This window comes from Sycon ciliatum, chromosome 3, assembly GCF_964019385.1.
Source record: "Sycon ciliatum chromosome 3, ocSycCili1.1, whole genome shotgun sequence".
Lineage (NCBI taxonomy): Eukaryota > Metazoa > Porifera > Calcarea > Leucosolenida > Sycettidae > Sycon > Sycon ciliatum.
In genome coordinates this window covers 3509144-3517049 of record NC_088645.1, presented here as the reverse complement: position 1 = coordinate 3517049, position 7906 = coordinate 3509144, and positions in this window count along the sequence as shown.

Below are 7906 nucleotides of genomic sequence, written 5' to 3'. Positions count from 1 at the left end.
AAAGGCCATGGTACTGTCGTTTACCATGCTGGAAGCAGCTACATGTAGAAGGAAAAACAAGACAAGAAAGACGTTTTATCTCATGTATATTGGACAAACAGAGCTAACAGGAAAAGACCGTTCGTTATATGCCTATACATACTGTCCGTGTGTGTGTGGGGGGGGGGGGTGCATGTCACTGTCCGTGTGTGTGTGTGGGGGGGGGGGGGGGCGCATGTCACTGTCCGTGTGTGTGTGTCGGGGGGGGGGGGCATGTCACTGTCCGTGTCACTGTCCGTGTAGACTTCAAGTCCGGCTGCATCCATTGCTACTTCGCTATCAGGCTGTGGTGTGGCGAGAGAAACTGTACGTCATGACACGTATGGGTTTCTGTCTGGCAGTTGGGCTGAAGGTCATGAATGCCATTGTCAAGTTTGCGACGCTTGACTTTCCGCAAGTCGACAATTATGTCGACGACTTGTTTGTGCCTGAGGAGGAAGCAGAGGCGGTGAAGTCCAAGTTGGAACACTATGGTCTACCAACTAAGCCTGAAGAACCATTGGCTCAGGCGCGGGTGCTTGGGCTGCAAGTGAGCAAGCGTGACGGAAACCCGGTGTGAAAACGCCGTGACGGCGTCTCGTTGTCGTGTCCGAAGAATCCGACGAAGCGGCAGATCTCGAAGTGGTGTGGTGCCCTGACTGCTCACTACCCGGTCTGCAAGTGGCTTCGACCGGCGGCCAGTTTCTTGAAACGTATGGCGAACTTGTCAACCGACGGGTGGGACGACGCTGTTCCAGACTGTGTCGCTACTCTCTGCAAGGAATTCGAGAAGCGGGTCGGTTGTGCTGATCCAGTGTCCGGACGGTGGAGTATCAACACTGCTGATTCTGCTGCTTGGACTGTGTGGTGCGACACCTCAGACACAGCCATGGGCGTGGTGCTCGATGTGGATGGTGTCGTGGTGGAGGACCAAGCCTGGCTGAGGCCCTCAGACGACAAAACACATATCAATATCGCAGAGCTGGATGCGGTAATCAAAGGCCTGAACCTTGCCTCGCACTGGGGCCTGCGACGACTCGTGGTGAAGACCGACTCCAGGACAGCACACAGTTGGTTGGTCTCTATGCTACAGGATGTCGAGCGAGTGAAAGTTGGCGGCCACCACGAGCTTCTCGTGCGGAGGAGAGTGCAGATCATCCAAGAAATTGTCCAAGTCGCTGGGATGGAGGTGATAGTCGCGCCTGGGTACCATCTGCAGAGAACCGAACAGACGAGCTGACCCGTGTTCCAGCTACATGGCTGGCATGTGCCAAGACTCTCAAGAAGGCAGAAGTACCCGGTGCAGCTAGTGTTGCCCTGGTGATGCCCAGCCAAGGCCCACTCTCACCAACAGTCATCAAAGAGTCACAGCAAGAAGATGAGACAATGCAACAGGCTATAGATAGCCAGTTGAAGGATGATGGTCGAATGCCCGATGAGTATAGGCATATGCAGTCACAACTGCAAGTCGCCGATGACATCCTGATGCGAAGTGTGAAGGTACCACCGAATGAAATGGTTGTGGTGCCTGTCATCCCAGGCAAGCTGGAGATGGCAGTGATGAAGAAGACTCATGCTATGACTGGACACGCTGGGTACGAGTGTATGTACCGAATGCTGCGCAGCCGATACTATTTCGTGAAGATGGCCACCAAGTGTCAGTCGTATGTGAGGAATTGTAACATGTACCTGGCCTGGCCGCTCGACATCCCTGGTACCTGCTACCCATCACCATAGAAACATGGCGCGAAAGTGTTGCACGAATTATCTAGAGCATTTCAACATTCTGCCCGACAGTCAATACGGCTTTCGGCAAGGAAGGGGCACGTGCGACATCCTCACTGCTTTGCACACTGAGTGAGTTAAGACTGTCAGCGATGGAGGGTACGCTCACATGGTGGCGGTGGACATAGCAGGAGCATTTGATCGGGTATCACACTCTGGACTGATTTTCAAAGCCAAGAACGTTGGGATTGGCGGCTGACTGCTACACTGGCTGCAGGACCTCCTCAACCGCGAACTATCAGTCCTGGTCCACGGTGAATCATCCTCCCCGGCGCCCATAACAGCAGATGTGCCCCAAGGCAGTATCCTTGGCCCGACACTTTCCCTCTTGTATGTGTATGACCTGGATCAGTGCCTGTCTCCCGAGACACGACTAAGTTCATTTGCAGACGACACAACCCTCTACAGCCTCATCCGCACGCAGGACAATATGAATGACATGACTGCCGCCTTGCAATCCAGCCTCAAGCGTCTTGAAGAGTGGGGAGAACGCTGGCGCATCAGATTCGAGCCCTCTAAATCGCAACAGCTGCTGATGACTGCGAAAGCCACACACCCTGCTGTCCCTGACATCAAGTTTGGAGGTATCGCGGTTCCGGAAGCCGACACCATCAAGCTTCTTGGAGTGACATTTGACGCCAAGCTGTCATTCCGGGATCACTTGCACTCAATTGCGACACGCGGCTGCCAGAGACTGGGTGTTCTCCGTCGGGCTTGCCGGATGTTAGATTACCATGGCCGCCTTTGTGCGTACAAGGGATTTGTGCGACCCATCCTTGAGTATGCTCCCCTTGTGTGGATGGGAGCTGCATCCCGCCACCTCGCCCGACTCGACCGTGTGCAGTAACGTGCAAATGCCATTATTGGCCCTGGTGCCCTTCTCCAAAGCCTGTACCACCGCCCGATTGTATCTGGGCTGGTATACCTGTACAAGCTCCAGTGCATCCCAGGACCACCCCAGCTCACCGCCATGATCCCCCCTCCAGTAAACCATGTAGAAGCTCGGCGCACCCGGAGTCAACCCCCTCCTGGCCAGCAGCACCATGTGCAGCTGCAGCAAGTCCTGGACAGGAGAGCGCCTGCCTATGCTTCTCGCTCCTCCCCGTTTTCTGTAATCTTAGTATGGAACAGCTTGCCAAGAGAAATTGTAAGGGCTTCACTCAGCTTGAAGCGGCTCCACACGTTCAAAGAAGATGTCCATAAGTGCCTCACGCACCAACATTGGCTGATGGCTACCGACTTCTACGGATGAGCTCTTGACTGTGGCAAAGGTCATGTTCCTTGGTTCGGCTATGCTGATGATATTGGGCTTCATTTACCTTTTATTATTAGTTTGTTTTGTTTGTTATGATTTCTTGGTTTTCCACCCGGTTTAGTTATAACTTAAATTATTATTTGGTGCAGCTTTAGCGCTATGTGGTTTGTGATATCCCTTTTTCTTAATTTCGTATTTAGCGCTTTTGGGCCTCATTTTCTTCTCCTTATTTCGCACCAAGTTATTATTTCTGTCGCACCGGGCATTCTCTAGCTTTTATTTGTTTTGCAGTTGTTCTTGTGCACCCCCCCCCCCCCAAACCCCTTTTTCGATGGCTAGTTGCAACGCTGACGCCGAGAACTTTGGTCGGTTGAGTTGCTCCCAGCACATCAGCACGTCGTCCCTACATCCCATATGCTTTGTCCTTTTCCTCGTTTCTTTTTGTTCTCCACCTGTTTTCCAGTACGGCTGTGTCAATAGTAAAAAGAAAAAAAGAAAAAAAACCGCACTCAGTCCATGTACATGTACATGTATGATTGTCAGTCGTGCAAGCTGACAAACCGCCATCACGTGATTGTGTTGTGTGGTGCGTGAGAAGAACAGGACGTAAAGCATGTGTGACTAGCTGTAATCCTGGACTAGACCACATACATGACTACATGTCTGGGAATATGCTGGTTGAAAGAACAAACAACAACAACCACTCCTAGTCATCATGATCATCCTAAATAAATCATTGACACAGACGGTGAAGAGAACAAGTTGCCCAAACACTGCCATCAGAATCAAATAATTACTTGCCTCTGTGTTCTATTTTAAAAAGCATTGAGAAAAAAAGAAGTATTGACACATTTGAAATTCAGAGTTGCTTTAGAAAACGCATTCATACCGTAGTCATACATGTATCTCTCATCCCAGGTTAGAGTTTGGCAGTCCTTACACTCATTGGACAGTGTGATGGAATTAGAATTCATTGTTTTCAGCCGCTTGCAAACAAACTGTCTGAAAACTGACGAGTGGATAGTTTTCAGCCGACTAGGTTGTCTACGGCTGGGGATGGGGGGGGGGGGGGGTAATCAAACTCCTTGGTAAAAGCTAACCCTGCTCTGGGTGTCAGGGGAATTTGTCATATTCCTTGTGCAGAATATGCCATTGGAATTGTATGTTGCTCTCTAATGTGGGAGCTCGCGCTTTTCCTGCCGACTTGAATTCTCACTCCGGTGTTCTGGTGTTTGTCGTCCTGGAAACGGAGCATCTCTGTAAGTTTGTATCCCTGGTGATGTTTGTGCCTGGAGAGCACTATAGACCGGTATGTGTAAGTGGTGCTCTTCAGGCACAATCTTCCTCAGCCTTCTCAAGCTCAACTGATGAGGGGGGAATACCCAGAAACACTGTGTATTGAGCAAGGAGTGATGCTTTCTGGCAGGCTTGCCGAGTAGAGGGTTAAATGGACTTCTCGTGTGCTCTGGATGGCAGTCGTAAGTCAGTCAAGTGAGCATTCAAGTCGGCAGGAAAGGCGCGAGCTCCCACGTAGGGGTCAACACATAATTCCCCAAGTATCGCCGAAGTTTTACTAACATTTTCTTCAGAATAATATGCCAGACATGGGTATTTGAGAGTCAAGAATGCCGAAGTGATCGCTTTTCCTGTTCAATTTTACTTTCGGAAAATCATAGCTACATGTACATGTAATAGTGGTTGACGTGTCATCAGTCTTATGATGTCATCAGTCTTATGATGTCATCAGTCTTATGATGTCATCAGTGTTATGATGATTCGTGGGCTAATGACTGTGTGGTGTGTTTGGCGGCTAATATCTGTCAACTGAAGAACTCCTACCTGGAAACACTCCATTCTTCGTGCAACACTACCGGAGGAACGGTTACCGGCTTTCACTGGTTCTAAAGCCTGACAAAGGAGTACGCTCTGGACAGTTATCTGGCGTAAGTCTTGATCCGTTTTATGCACATCTTGTCCGCTATTATCGCTGTAAGAAAAAAACAGTTTGTTGTACATGCAGTGCATTTTGTCTATTTGCGTTCTTCTCTTGGGACGGGCGTACAGGGTCTTTGGAAGTCAGATCGACGGACAGCGAGAAAGTGTATAATTATGTGTGAGCGTATGTGAGTGCGTGAAAGAGTTTGAGGGTGACAGAGAGAGCATGTGTTTATGCGGCCATTGTGTGTGCGTATGTGTTTGTTGGTGTGTGTGTGTGTGTGTGTGTGTGTGTGTGTGTGTGTGTGTGTGTGTGTGTGTGTGTGTCTGTGTGTGCCTGTGTCGTGGCATGGGCCAAAGAAGCGTTGGCGAGACACGATTGTCGGTGATCTGCGCTCACTGGATATTCCGAAGTCCGAGTGGTATCGGCTCGCACAAGATCGATCGGATTGGCGCAGGTGGGTCCACCAACATCGTCTTCCTCCCCCGGTACCGAAGGACTTTCACTGCGCATGCGGCAGCGCGTTTAGGAGAAGTGGCGATTTGAAGCGTCACATCAAGTACTGCCCAACTCAGTAGCCTATCATCTCCACTGGAGATGGAGCGTCAAAGGTCAGGTTCAAAGGTTTATGTGTGTGTGTGTGTGTGTGCACGTGGGTCCCTCCGGGGCGGACGTGACCCTAGCGGTAGTGGCTCTAAAGGACAGGACAGGACAGGTGTGTGTGTGTGTGTGTGTGTGTGTGTGTGTGTGTGTGTGTGTGTGCGTGTGTGTGTGTGTGTGTGTGTGTGTGTGTACTTTCTCGTACCTGAAAGTCCAATTCAGATTTCTTTTACAGAACTCTATATTGGATAGCCAGTGCTCACGTGTTGTCGTGTCTTTGCAGCTGGCAACCGTAACTATAACATCACATCGAGCGTAGTGGAACATAAAATGGAATATGAGAGTCATGTTGCTTATCATCCTGAACAGGCCTGGCCATTGCTTGATCAACTTCAACCATAGTAGCCACTCCGCCTTGACTCCATGTTTGTGTGCATCAAAATAATTAGTATACGCGCGCGCGCGTGCGCGTGTGTGTGTGCGTGTGTGTGTGCGTGTGTGTGTGTGTGTGTGTGTGTGTGTGTGCGTTCAAGGAGAGTGGTGTTGGAGATGTGCTCCTGCCATTGTGTTACTCTACGAATATCCAGCAGGAAACGAACACAGCGGTGATGAAAGGCTGCACGCCGACGAACATCCACGGCCTCTCCTTGAACGAGCCAAGGTACAGTCGATCGAGGAGGCACTGAAAACGCGTCGACTCCGCTGGTTAGGCCATGTTGCTCGAATGGATGACTGCCGTATGCCAAAGTGTATCCTCCTCGGCGAACTGGACAAGACCCGGCCACGTCATGGGCCCCGGAAGCGGTGGCGGGACAATGTTGTGTCCGACATGAAGGACCGCCAGATAGCGGACTGGTACGACCTCGCCCAGGATCGCAGAGAATGGAGATCAGCATGCAGCACCATCCCTCCGACCAAGCCCGTCACCTTAGACTTCGTTTGCACTTCTGGAAAGCGCTCTCGCCGTTGCCAGGACTTGACTCGCCACGCCCGATTCTGCTCGTGACTTGAACACTGTTGGTCCCTCCGGGACCTGCTATCATCTCCGGATGGGCATATTGTATTGCATTGTATTGTATTGTGTGTGCGTGCACGTGTCCCATATGGTGCAGTGGTATGTGCAGCGATTTCCAATTTCGATAGGTTGCGGGTTCGATTCCCGACGATTATGGTCACACACGTCTTTCTTCTCTTTCTCAGACTCTTCCTGACTTTTCTTTCATTCTCCTGGGTGGTTACCAACAGCCAGTGCATGCCGGAGTATGTGGTGTGATGTGTGTGTGCGGGAAAAAAAATGAAAAAAGACCAAAAATAGGGATTCACTGGCCAGAAAAAGTCACTTCAAATAGCTGTATGGTGTAGACCAGGCTGAATAGTGACGGTCAATTCTTCAGCCTTGCAAGCTGTTGAATGGTGCAATCCCAGCACAAGTTGCTATGGCTTCTGCCGTAGCATTTCTATCATCGCCTACGGCGATGGGCGTCAAAAGGTCCAGGTGTGTGTGTGTGTGTGTGTGTGTGCGCGCGAGAGAGTGAAAGGGAGAGTGGCTGAGAGAAAGAGGGAGAACGAGAGAGAGGGAGAAGAGAGGGAGAGGGAGAGGGAGGAGAGAGAGTGAGAGATAGAGAGAAAGAGAGAGACTTCTTATTTACAACAGATTTAGTCCTAGTCAGTCAAGTGACAAGTCTGTCGTCAGGGAGCGATACTGACTAACGCTGCTGTCTGGTGCTCACAATACTCAGGAGGTGATTGTGAGAGTAGAAATGTAGTGACACTGAGACCTGTCACTGTGTGAAATTACATTTTAGTGTCTATCCCTAGACGCTAGTAGTGTTAAGTCTCAAAGAGCACTACATCATGTGTATAGTGCTCTTGGAACTCAACTGATTAAGGGTACATTCACCCAAACACCGTGTAGTTAGCACAAAGAGTAATGTTTTCTTGCAGATTTGCATTTAACGCTAGGCAATTGACAATTGAGCAAGAAAACTACTGTAAAAGTCGGTCTCGGAAGCCTTGATAAAGAAAGCCTCAGCTCGTTTGTTTGAATACACCACCTCGCTGTCTCACTGCGTCGCCATCTCACCATCTCACTGCCTTGCTCTATCACCATATCACCATGTCACTGCCTCGCTGTTTCACCATGTCACCATCTCAATGGGTCACTGCTTCACCATTATCACCATCTCACTGTCTCGCTGTTTCACCATATCACCATCTCAATGGGTCACTGCTTCACCATATCATCATCTCACTGCCTCGCTGTTTCACCATATCACCATCTCACCGCCTCGCTGTTTCACCATATCACCATC